The 13,546-nt window shown below is 37.4% G+C and overlaps 1 long non-coding RNA gene across 1 annotated transcript; it reads left to right on the top strand.

Annotated features, from left to right (window-relative positions):
• The first annotated feature begins 906 nt into the window (after positions 1 to 906).
• LOC123847667 (uncharacterized) lies at positions 907 to 12,174 on the top strand. The gene is made up of 2 exons (XR_006791587.1): positions 907 to 1,167; positions 12,008 to 12,174. It is a non-coding gene; the product is annotated as an uncharacterized LOC123847667 (long non-coding RNA).
• The last annotated feature ends 1,372 nt before the right edge of the window (positions 12,175 to 13,546 follow it).

The following is a 13,546-nucleotide window of genomic DNA, read 5'->3' as shown; positions in this document are numbered from 1 at the left end:
GCTTTGTAGTGCATGAGTTTATGAGTGAATCTAGTAAATCTAGGTTGTACTGAAAGCTACATCATAACAACATCAACATTTGAGGGGTGCATATTCATATTTCTAAAGCATAGAGTCAGAGGAATAAGGTAGCAGAATTAACATATTTTCTAATCACATCTAAAACCAACAGAGTAGGGTTAGTTCATTTCATATAGCCTATTGAGCAAGACTGTAAAAAGCAATGGACTTGGGAGAGCTCATCATATAAAGGGAACTCTTCCCCCTACAGGATGCAAGAACCCTGATCTCAAGGACATGTGTTCCCACTGTAGAGGTGCAAAATCTTTCTCTGTGCTAAGTCTTGAAGATGAGACTCTAGCACTCCAGTGAAACCTGGGTACCAGATTCAAGGTATTGTGGTAGCCTAGACAGCAGTCAGGTAAAGAGAGTAATATAATCTGGTTAAATAATCTGACACAATAGATTTTTCAGACTGTATTATTGTTCAAAATAATTCATTCCCAGGGGCGCCTGGGTGGCTCAGTGGTTGAATGACCGACTCTGGATTTTGGCTGGGGTTGTGATCTCAGGGTGGTGGGATTGGCCGGTGTCAGGCTCTGCTCTCAGCATGGAGTCTGCTTGTCCTTCTCCCTCTGCTCCTCCCCCTGCTTGCTCTCTCTCTCTCTAAAGTGAATAAATAAAATCTTTTAAAAAATAATTCACTCCCATCAATGTAAGTTTATATATCCTTGTCTTTGTTGTGTAACTGGCAGTGCCCCTGTATAAGGGGCATATATTTTCCTGTGTCATTGGTAAATCTGTCCCTTGTAATCTGAGTAAATGTGATATATGACATGTTGGAACAGAAGTTTTAAATATGATCACATGGTTCAGCTTAGTCTCTTGCTTCTGCTTTCTGCTTTGAGAATGGTACATTCCAGATAAGGGTTGCTCCTTTAGCCTGCAAGTCTAATTGAGAAGACAGATGGAGTGGAGCCATTGCTGGAGCAGAACACTACTGGCCTAAAGTTTACATGTAATGTGAGCAAGAAATAAGCCTTTGTGTTATATGACACTGAAATGTTGGAGTTTGTTATTCCACCAAAGGCACTAAGTACACGTGCCTATGAGGACACTAATAGATGTGCACTTATCTGTGGCTTTTTAAAAGGATTAAAAGAATATGTAAGTATTTGGGTATATATATATGGAAGTTTTTCTAGATAAATTAAATAATTTTATGTTGGATAATTTATTAGTCATGTTGAATAATCCCATAATAGATCTAAGTAATTTGGAAAAGCAATCTTTGGTTGGTTATTTGAAAGCCAGTGAGTGGAGTGAATTTAATGTACTGGTTTAGATTTGACAATGCCTTTCAAAGACAGTACTATAAACAACTGGAGGGAATATTTTTCTTTGAGTTGATAAGGGATTGTATTATTAAACCCTGATTTCAAGTGATAGAAACTCAAATCATACTAGCTTAAGCAAAATATAATCATCATCATCATAAGATTGTTTATAAATAAATAAAATGTTTCTGTGTGTTCATGCTGCACATGTCTGTGTGTGTGCTAGAGGAGGTAGATCAATTGGCTTATATAACTAAATACATAGTTTAGGGAATGGTTGGAATCAACATGTCAAACAATGTCTTCAGTGTTTTCTGTCTGTCTGTTTCCCTCTTTCTTCTTCCTTTCTCTGTTTTTCCCCTCTCCTTTATGTTTATATTGCTCTGATCCATCTCTGCCTGTCTCTAAACTACACCTCCCTTTGTTTTGGCTCTGTTCTTAGACCTGGGGGCAGGAGTCCCATCAGAAGCCACAAAGACTGAAAATACACAATGAGATTGTATAAAGGAAAATTATGGTGCTATTTTCATAAAAGGGAATAGATGATAGGCAGACGAACTTTTTTTTCAAAAATCTATTTCAGAGGTAATAGAGCATGCTCAATATAGTTCAGATGTTTGCTAAATTGCTCTTTAGGAAGAATGGAAAGAGTTAAATGCAGGTCACTTATTTTGCTGAGCAGAGTATGCCAGTTTGGGGCCAGAGCTGAATTGTTCAGGATTACAAAGGAGAAAAAGGAAAGCCACCTTGTCCCAAGCTCAGTAAACAGCTCTCTGCTAAAGGAATATTTAACAATTATTTAAAAGTATCAGTTTGAAGAGGGGTCAGTGCAAACTTAGGAGCTTGGCAGGAGAACTCAACTTGCTTCAGCACTATCTCTAGAACCTTGGGTTCTAAACTCAACATTACGGGGCTTTGATATTCAAGATTGAAGCAGAAAAAATTAGAGAACTCTGTATCAGAAAATGGTATCAGTAGGTCACAAACCTTTTCCCACTTTAATTCTTTTGGTAGTATTTTGTGTGCATTATTCAGTGCCTTTGTCTTTATTTAAAAAATTCAAATATGTAAAAAGCTTTTTAAATACAGTCTCCCAGGTGTCTGCGGCAGCCTCAAGCCCCTTTTCTTTCTTCTATTGTTCTCTTAATTGTTACTTCACAACAATTAGTTGAGTATTCATATGCAAATATATGCAAATGAAAGGGGGCTCAATCTATGAGATTTTCACTACTAGTTAATTTCTACTTTTGGGTCTACCGATAAGATCTGCAGAACCGATTTTTTTTATACCCTTGCTCCTTGGGGCATAAAAGGGAAAGGGTGGCATGAAAGCTACCTAAATATGTCAAAAGCTCTGCCATTGTTAAGATCCTTCTTCAGCTTGGAAAGTGTTTTTTAATTGTTTTTTCCCTCATCTGCCTTGCTTTCTCTCACAGAGAATGTGGTGTTGAAGCTTCTGTTATTTGCTACCGACTAGTTATGCATCATCTAGAATGACATTTGGAGTGTTATAATCAATATGGGGATAGGCTGGGAAAGGAAAGGAATAACCAACAGAAAAATAAATGCAATTTGATTAATGATTGATTGATCGAAACCATTGTTTCAAGATATCATAAAATACTAATATCAAGAATGGAGGAAAATCTGATTAATAAATTAGCAATATTTTTTAAGATTCTGAAAAAGATCAGATAATCTGTGGGATGGAGGTGGTAGTTAAAATCTAATGATTATGATTTTCCTTGATATAACAGATTAAAGATGTCTGCAAAGTCTTTGCTTGTTCTACCCTTAAGAGAGGAAATCTATTTTCTGTCCCCTTGAATCTGAGCTTGACTTAAGTGATTTGCCTGACCAAGGAATACAGTGAAAGTCGTGTTCTGGGACTTCTGAAACTAGGCCAAAAGGCATCTTGCAGCTTTCAATGGACTGAAAGAACATTCACTCTAGAAACTCAGCTTATCTGCTCTAGAGAAGTCCAAGCAGCCTATGGATAGACCCTTGTGGATCGCAAGTGAAGTTACCCTACCAAAAGACTAAGCTAAATTCTCAGCCAACACCAGCACCAACTTGCTAAACATGTGAATGTGCCATCTTGAAAGAGGAATATCTAGCACGTTCCAACCCACTCCAATTAACATCTCATGGAGCAGAGATGGGAAACCCAGCTAAGTACTTCCCAAATTCCTCATCCACAAAATCATGATCCAAATAGATTATTTGGGATAGTTTGTCACACATCAACAGGTAACAAGAACAATAGATACAGATTAAAAAGAGCGAACAAACAAACAAAAAACAGCTGGATTTGTGAAAGCAGTCATACTACATGCAGAATTTCCTTTGCAGAGCTAAATAGGTGATATATTCACAGATGGTTTAAAAACAGGAAGCAATTAAATCCAGTTTACTAATGCTAAAACGAGGTTTTAATCGGTAAGGTTTCCTTCTCCACATTTAACCTTGGCACTTTCAGTCTCTGTTCACTAGTGGAAGCCCTGGAGGAGAGGGAAGAGTACATTGGTGAGGATAAATGTGCCGGCCAAGACTCCCAATGTCCTCTGCACAACCTACAGATGCCTCAGTGACTAATCTTCATCTGCAGATAATTCAGAAACAGGGCAGATCCCTTGGATTTGAAAATGGGAACTAAAACTCATCCATCTTCTGCTGATGGCTAAACAGGCTATTATTAGCAGGCCAGATGATTTAATAGGCCAGGGATGGAAAGGCACATGTTGATAATTAAACACTCCAGCGTTCCATTCCAAAGCAAGTGTCCTTTAATAACATGACTAAGGTTTGTTTGCTTTTCAGACCCTTCTCTTCCACTTCCAAGACTTGAAATTGTGTTCAGGCATCAGTGATGGGTAGAAGTGATGTGTGTCAAACCAATTCTCAATTGTTTGGGCGATATGTTACATGTTACATGGAATTACCTGTCCTTAGTCAGCTTAGTATATTCATCCATATATGAATTCCAAAAAGAAACTGAACCACTCCTTTGGCAAATATGAATTGAGGTCTAATACATTGTAGAAGAGTGGTATAAGAACTGTGTTTTACTTCTGGCTCTTCAGAGTGGCTGTTTGACCTTGAGCAGGTTAAAATATCTTTGGTGTCTTTGTCTGATCCTTTGAAAGGGAAGAATACTTGATTCTAAGGTTCCTTGAAGCACTAAAGTTTGCTCATTCTATGGATTTCACTATCAAACCAAATTCTTCTCTCAGTTAAAAATTGGCTTACCTAGTGGTTGAATTAATTGGAAATAGGTTGAGTTAATAAGAAGTAGATTTTTTTTTTTTTGCTTTAAGCATATACATCGATTTTTCCAGCCCTCTTTCTCTACCATGTTACCTGACATTGTTTTTATTTATTTTTTTACTTTTTGTTTTTTTTACCTGACATTCTTTTAAACAATAATATTTTTATAATAGTAAATATCTATTTTGCTCATAAATATGTGCCAAGCACTGTGCTAAAAGTTTTAAAAATGTAGTCTGTTGCATTTCTCATGATAACTCATTGAGCTGAGATATAATTAGTCTTACTTTATAGAAGAGATGTTTGGGTTTTAGTGAAACTTAGTACTGGACACAAGAGTGGTGGAGCCAAGACTCAAATCCAGGTCTGTGTGATGCCAGAGCCCATACTCTAATGAATTTGTCCTACAACTGTTACTTTAATGCCTACAGTCAGCCTGAAGACAAGAAGAAGCTTTTTAAACAACAACAAAAAATTAAATAAGTACACACACACACACACACACACACCTATTACACCAAGTCAGCAAGCTCTATGAGAAGGGCTCTTGTGCATGGGGGTGATGTTTGCATTGATCTTTGATGATTCTTTTCCATTCTCAGCTTAGAATAGGCTTCCAGGAGGAATTGAACTAACTATGTAGGGAAAGAAAGTAAAATACTTTTCCAGAAAAATATCCTTCCTCCTTTTTTGAAGGGATGTTATTAATGTTATTTTCAGTACATTGCAGTACTTCCAGTGAAGGGACTTTATTTTTTAAGCTGGAGAACAGCCATCTGGACATTGCTGTCTGTTTTCTGTTTCTTGAGTTACAAACTCAGATTGTTCCTTGATAATACACTTCCATTTTTCTGAGAAAGTCACCACTATGAACTTTTAGTTAAGTAAATGTAGAACAAATCTATACCTATTCTTCAGAAGAATGTGCATCTGAAGCATGTCTTTTTGACTGAATTAGGGCTTAAGCTCAGGCTGAGTGAACCTTTGGTGTTCCTCCATGTACACAACTATAAAGAGCTGAGAGAACAGGAATTTTTACATAAACAAACAGATCTCTTTGAAGAGTTTAGGTGTTTGCAAGCGTTCAGAAAACATTGATGGGTTGAAGTGATCTCGACTGACCAGAAGTAGACAAGGGAAAATGGACTATAGCAGACTTCAACCAAATCCATCTGGCTCCTGTTATGGACTGAATGTTTGCATTCCCCCAATTTGTATGTTGAAGTCCTAATGCCCAATTTAACAGTGTTGGATATAGGGTCTTTGGGAAGTAATGGGGTTAGTTCACGAGGATGGTATTAGTGCCCTTATAAAAGGAGAAAGAAATTCTCTCTCTCAATCTCTCTCTCTCTCTCTCTCAATCTCTCCCCATGTGTCTATGCACTGAGGAAATGTCATGTGTAGATATGGCAAGAAGTCAGTTGTCTGCAACTGAAGAGAGACTTCACCAGGAACTGAATTAGCTGGCACCTTGACCTTGTACTTCTCAGCATCCAGAACAGGGGTTTCTGTTGCCTAAGCCACACATTTATTTTGTTATGGAAGCCAGAGCAGACTAAGATAGCTCCCCTTTACCATTTATTTGCACTCCTCCCCTAATTCCCCTAGTTTTGGCCTCCAATGGCTATCAGGCAGCTTTCTTCTTGGAGGACAACTCTTGGGAGCTCTCCTGACTTAGACAGATCAAGTCACCCCTAAGATGTAATTTACACTCCATAGTTTTCCTCCAGTATCAGGATCAGCATAGCACCCTATTTTGGTTTCTACTTCTTGACAGTTTATCCTAGGAGTACTTCCTTAATAAATTGCTTGCACATAAATCCTTGTCTCAAGGCCTGCTTCTGTAGAAACTTGCCTAAGATGCTTGCTATGAAAAAAGGGATGTCTGCACTGTTGACCTGGGCACCACCAAGACTCAGGAAATAGCATGACGTTCATGAGAAAAACCCTCTAATATCTTTACCTTTGTGCTTAGTACAAATGTGAAGAAGCTTGTAAGAGTTAGAGGTTTCTTTCACCTATGAAACATCCAAACTGAAGTAACTGTTTTAACAGATACTTCCTAGCATGAAATCCGTAGTCCCATCTCTGAGAAGTGCTCTCCTGCCTCTAAGGTTACAGAGGTGAGCTGCCACCCTTCCCCAATTCCAGCCACTCTGCCCTTCTTTCAACTTGAATGTGTGCTATATTTTTCAGTTGCAGGACTTTGCACATGTGATTCACTCTTTCACTCTGCATGAAATTTTCTTATTGTTTATCCCTCTATCCCCACCTCTAGTAATCCAGTTATTCCAGATTTGTATGTTTGGGAAAACATGGCCAAGTGTATAAAAATACCTGAACTACTAAATTTGTAATACTCCTAAAAATTTACTTCTCCCCTCTTTTAGAAAACCTTTGATCAAACTGCCTTGTTTTACATGGTTTCAATACCAACCTTATACCTCTGTTCAATACCAACCCCACCCTCTGTTGCCATAGCTTCTGTGTTTATTCCTTAAATTCCTTAATTCTTTTCTTCTGCCAACTGCTCCAACTCTCATCTCCTTTGGTTATTAAAAGAGCTCTTTTGTTAGCCATCTTTCTTCTCTGTTCCCAAACTAGCATCATTAGCATCACCTAATAGCTTATTAGAAATGCAAATTCTCAGGCCTCATCCCAGTTCTCTTGATTCAGAAACTCTGAGGGTGAGCCCAGAAATCTGTCTTAGCAAACCCTTCATGCCATGTGATGCACATTAAATTTTGAAAACAACTGGTCTAAGTATTACAGGACTTTGAATCTTGATATACAATGACAAATTTTAGAAATTAAAAAAAAAAAACACAACAAAAAAGCAAGCAAACTTTCCTCAAGATCTTGGCTCTTAGAAATCATAAATGCTTCGCTATCAAATTATTTGTATTCATCTGCTCAGGCTGCCATTAACAAAGTACCATAAACTGGTGGCCTAAAGAACAGAAAAATTTATTGTCCACAGTTCTGGAGGCTAGAAGTCCAAAATGAAGGTGTCAGAAGAGTTGGTTTCTTCTGAGGGTTATGAGGGAGAATCTGTACCATGCCTCTCTCAGCTCATGATGGTTTATTGGTGATCTTTGGCATTCCTTGGCTTGGGGCAGTGTAATTCCAGTCTTCACATGGTGTTCTCCCTATGCCTATGTCCAAATTTCCCTGTTTTATAAAAAAGATGTAAGTTGTGTTGGTTTAAGGTCTACACTAATGACCCCATTTTATCTTCATTAGCTCTGTAAAGACTGTATTTCCAAATAAGGTCACATTCTGAGGTTCTGGAGGTTAGGACCCCAACATCTTTTTTTTTGGTGGGACACAATTCAACTCACAACATGATTGTCTATTTTTTGTCCTGGGTTATATCCAGTCCCCGACAGATGCAGTGGCAACTACAGCTGAATGGTTGAAGGGCAATAAAACACTGAGAAAAAAATTAAAAGAATATCAATTAGTATGTTGCAAAAAATAGTTTAAATAGGGGAGCTTGGGTGGCTCAGTCTGTTAAGCTTCTGCCTTCGGCTCAGGTCATGATCCCAGGGTCCTGGAATGGAGCCCCACATCTGGCTCCCTGCTCAGTGGAGAGCCTGCTTCTCCCTCTCCCACTCCCCCTACTTGTGCTCTCTTTCTCTCTCTCTGTCAAATAAATAAATAAAATCTTAAAAAAAATAGTTTAAACAGAGGTGGAAAGACCAGGAGCTCCATTCATTGTAAATTCTAAGGCTTATTGTATTGGTCTGCTCAGGCTGCTCAGACTGAGTAGCTTAAACAACAGAAAGTTATTTCCTCACAGTTTTGGGGGTGGAAGTCTAAGATCAAAGTGCCAGCACTGTCAGGTTCTGATGAGAGTGCTCCCCTTGGGTTGCAGAAGTCCACCTTCTTGCTGTGCCCACATGACCTCTTCCTGGTTAGGATAAGAGCGAGCTCTCTGTCTCAAGGACACTAATCCCATCATGAGGACCACACCCTCATGACCTCATCTAACCCTAATTACCTCCAGAGGCTCCACCTCCTAATATCATCACCTTGGGAGTTAGGACTTCCCTATATGAATTTTGGAACATTCCGTCCATAACACGTACCCAGAGAGATTCTGATTTATTTCACCTGGAGTAGAGCAGTCCACCTAAATTTTTAGAACTTCACAGGTAATTGTGATGCACAGCTAGTGTTTAAACTTTTGTCCTAGCTCTTCATTTCTATGGAAAAGGGAGTAATTTAAGTAAGACATAACACTAGTCAAGCTATAACATCTTACTTTACCATTCTGATTGTTTTTGTATATCTTGTCAGCCCACCTCTTCAGTAAGCACCTGAAGAAAGTCACCCCATTTCTACTTGTTAAGTTCTTAACAAATATAAGCTGATTGACCAAATAAAATCTTGGATTCTTTACTTCAACCCCTTTGCTTCAACAACTATACAAATAAAAAATCAATACATGTAAGTAATTAATTCTCTTCTGTGATAGAGAAATGCAAGGAACATATGTTGGAAATTTTACTGTGTCTAACCTCAGAGTCTAGGTAGGGTCTGAGCCTGGCCTGGCCAGGTAATAGAGACACTGAAAGGCAAACACAGCCTATAAGCTTCTAGTTAGTAATTAGTTTCTCTGTTCCCTATGTCTCTTTATACTCTGGCTGGTTAGTAAAACAACTCTAATGTAATAGGTCAAAGCTTATTCAAGTGTTGCTGTGAAGTGTATTAGGATTGCAAAAAGGATCCAAGAGATTTCTTTTCTGCACAGCTAAGTTATAGATGGAAAGTTAGGGAGGGCATTCTCAAACTCCTGTACCTCCCCACCCCCATTTTCATCCTTTATTTAAAAAGAAAAAAAAGTATTTGCAATGTCAGGATTGCAGAAAATGTATTATAAAAATAATGATCTGAAAGTCATAGTCTCCTCTCCCCGATCTCCTGCCATCAAATCAGAGTAAAACCACTTACATGCTACTAAGTTCTGGAAAATAACAGTTTCCTATCTGTCCACCTATTACAGGATTTTCATATTAAGCCCAAAACACCCTGATTTGTTTGGAGAGATAAATTTCACCCCCAGCATTTCTTTAATAATCCTTTTATACTTTCTTCTTATCTCTCTTCTTGCTGCTATTGTTTGATAGTGCCACTTAAACAGGTCTTTCCACAAGGTTGCTCAAATTAAACATTAGCCAGCTCTAATAAGCAGCTACAGAAAACTACTGACGGTATCTAGCAAGATAAACATCCACACACCAAACTTTGAGATTTCTTTATTTCTAACCTGATTGTCTGAAGGGAATGTTCTTTAAAGACCACCTGACTTGCTTACTGTTGTATTTTCAGATATTAGGTCCTCTAGTGCCAAGTGGACCACGTGGCATTGATAATTGGCTAGATTTCACTTTATTTTGATGGTAGGAAATTTGATATTTGTGTGGTCTCTGCTGGGGTTCAAGAGACCGAAGCTCTACATGTAGAGATCCATTACTTTGAATTAAACAATAGCAAATATTAAAGAAACAATTTATCCTTTATCTATGATTCTCTAGGTAAGGCAAACAAAGAAACAAATCTGAAAAACAAACAAACAACAACAATAAAGAACTTTGTGACTCATACCTAAGCGACAATTAGTTTATCAAAGATGGTCCTCTTGCAGAAAACTCAGATAAGCTAAGAACCCTGGATACATATGTGGTGGGGGACTGGGTAGTACAAAGGGAAGAAAGGGCCTAGAAAAAAAAGGGCCTTATAGGTGGGAGGTATCACAGGAGAACTTGCGCTACTTCATATATAATCTGGGGCAGGAATCTGCTCTTCACTGTTCTTGTGGAATAGTGGACTGAGGACAAACTTCAGGTTCAGACATGCTTCTGGGAGAGTTCACTCTCCCCATTACTACTTTGGTAATGAGGATGGTATTGAACTTCATTAAGCTCAGTCTCATCATCTCTAAAAGATTCATAATAACATATATCTGTATGTGTTGTTAGGAAGATAATGTGAAGTATTGTTTATAAAATATCTGGCTTGTATAGAAATGAAAGAAACACTAGCCTGCATCCAGCATATCAATCCCCTTGGCCTCACCTCCTATTTAGTTTCTTTGCCTTTTCTCTAGTCCCAGCAACACAGGGTGAAAAAATGTATCTGATAACTGGTAGCTGAATGGTTGACTCGCTTGTTTTCTCTCTACCTGTTCTCTCCACTTTCCTCAAAGAACATAAGTACTTTGACTGGGCTTTGTTTATATGGTACTGGAAATTTTCAACAAAAACACTTTTAATATGAAATCCTACTGGGAATTCCACAGCTTAGTTTTCTGTAATATACATATGTTGATCCCCAAAAGACTCCTAGAAAACCCATCAGAAGAAAAGCAGGTGCCCCTAGATTTTACTGTATTATATAGTGCAGAATAATAATATATCATTAAAAAAAGAAAACCGGCCCAAAATGGCATCTCTTAGGCCCAAATCAGCAAACCTGGAATTAATGTCTAACTTAACTGCAGTTTCAGCCTCCCCCCAAAGTACAGTCTTAACTGGTCAGTCAGGAATTTTCTGGTAAGTATCAATGAGGTTATCTGTCACTTGGGACCCTCCATCTCCCAAAGGAAGATGAGGTAATCTGCATGATAAGACCCTCTTTTCCCCATAAAAGATAGTTTGCCTGAAGGTATCCTTTCTTTTATTTTGCAAATAACTTCCTTGCCCCCTCACCCCTTCCTTGTAATTTTGTATTGCTCCTTGGAGTTTCCCTCTATGTGTTAGAGGGGATGTTGCCCTATTCGTGAATCTCTTAATAAAGCCTGTTAGATCTTCAAATATACTCAGTTGAACTTTGTTCTTTAACATTATTACTGTTACTATGATAGAAGATAAAATAGTAATTTATTATTGTATAGTGTTATATGTTAATACTATTATTTAATATTTTGTTATATATACATATATATTAATCTAAGCTTACTATGTATTCCACTGGAATACATGGTGAAGTAGTCTTCACAATGGGTGGCAGAAAATGTGGGAAAAAAATGCTAAATCAGTAGCAACATCCTGTTCACGGGTAATCAGTTTTCAAGTAATGTGGAATTCAGGAAGAAATAAATGTTGGGGATTGGCGTGTGTGGGGGTGTGTGTAAAATAAGGGCAAGTAGAAGAAAGAAGAGAGCAAATTCTGAAGGCTTCCAGTTGCTAAGAATCAATCTATGTGCCTCCTGCAACCCTCCAGGGTGACTGCCTAGGTGAGAGCAGAGAATATTTTCTTTTTATCTTTCAATCACTGCCTTTGTAGGTATAAAATAAGAATATCGATTACTGGAAGGTGATAATGGTTTCTCAGTCAAAATGTTATTTGTTGTTGGACTTCATTTCCCTGTCTCTTGATTTTTATGTCACTCTCCCCAGGTCTTCAATCTTCTTTAGATGTGGTCAATGTACTGGCAGGTCCCAGGAAGATGCGATGGTTGGACATTCGTGGAAGAGACCCAGACTCACCAGGGGGATATCCTTCCAGTATTCCCAGCTCCCTCCTGCTCTCTATTCTTGATATAAAAGAATAATTTTGCTTTTTAGTTCTTGACATTATCATCAATTAGTATAGTGTGTGTCCCTCTCCTGAAGTTCACCTTGTTGATAATCACAGACAAGAGAGAGAAGCATTGAAATATACAAAAACAAAAGCAACTTTAAAAATGTGAAAAACCTTGGGGAGATAGAAAGCAGTTTTAACTGATGGAAGTAGCAAATGGCAGACTAGGGTGGGGGAAGCCCCAGTGTCATCCATAAGGAAGGAATATAAATATAACCTAAAAGCAGTGTCTTCCATATGCAAGGAATACAAATATGAATTAAAAGAAAAAATTCAACATAAAGCATAAATAGCAAAAGATATCCAGCCAAAAGGGATTGTGGACCTAGAGTATAGTTTTGTGATGTTATCACAAGACAACAGGAAGGGATAGAGAGATGAAAAGTAAAATAAATAATAAATAAATAAATAAATAAATAAGAGTTGGAGGATATGGAATATAGATTAGCAGTTTTAACTTTTTTATAATACTCCTTAAAGGTAAGGAAGGTCATAAATGGAGGAGAAAACATATTTTAGGAAGTAGGGGCTAAGCATTTCCAAGAGTAAGAGAATAATTGAAGAGCTCAACTGGCAAGGGATTACAGAGTGCCAAATAATTAGATGAGAGAAACCCACAGGTACACAATTCATGGTGAATGCTAAGAATTAAAAAAATGGCAAAAGTAATATGGTAAAACTTCCTAGACAAAAAAAAAAAAAAAAAGTGAATCATTGAACATTAACCTTCTCAACAGTGGTACAAGGAAAAAATAATGGGGTAATGTTTTCAAAGTGTTGAAAAAAATCAAAGTTAAAATTTTTTAATAAGCTCAGAGATTATTTTAATATACATAAACAAATAAAGCTATTTTCAGCCCTCATAAGGTTTACCTCACATAACCCTCCTTGAGAATATTTTTGGAAGAAGTACTTAGATAAGATAAATCCTAGAGGAGATTTTATATATATACATATATGACATTAAGGATGAATAAATAGTTCAATCAAGTTTATTATTTAAAGAAGCAAGGAGCCTGTATGGGAGAAGATATAGTTATTAATAAGTTTAAAATGATACAATAGTGGATATTTATAAGTTAGTCACAATTAAATAAAGACTAAAAATAGAATATATAAATAAGAAATCATAAAAAATTAAAACATACCATACTTAGCTCTTAGTGACAATGTAAATTCATTTCTAAGAGGTAAATTAATATGTATCTGATGTGAATAGTTGGAAAAAACAAACAAAAGAAGAAAACCAATGAAGCAAGATGAGAGTCTATTATAATCTTAGCTGGGTCTAGAGAAGAGCATAGGCATGTAGCCTCCATAAAAACAACGGATTTTTCTGCTCTATTCACTACTAT

This window comes from Mirounga angustirostris, unplaced genomic scaffold (genome assembly GCF_029215605.1).
Source record: "Mirounga angustirostris isolate CCGP_5_RB_7025 unplaced genomic scaffold, mMirAng1.0.hap1 SCAF_2, whole genome shotgun sequence".
NCBI lineage: Eukaryota > Metazoa > Chordata > Mammalia > Carnivora > Phocidae > Mirounga > Mirounga angustirostris.
This window is presented reverse-complemented; position numbering and strand designations above follow the sequence as displayed.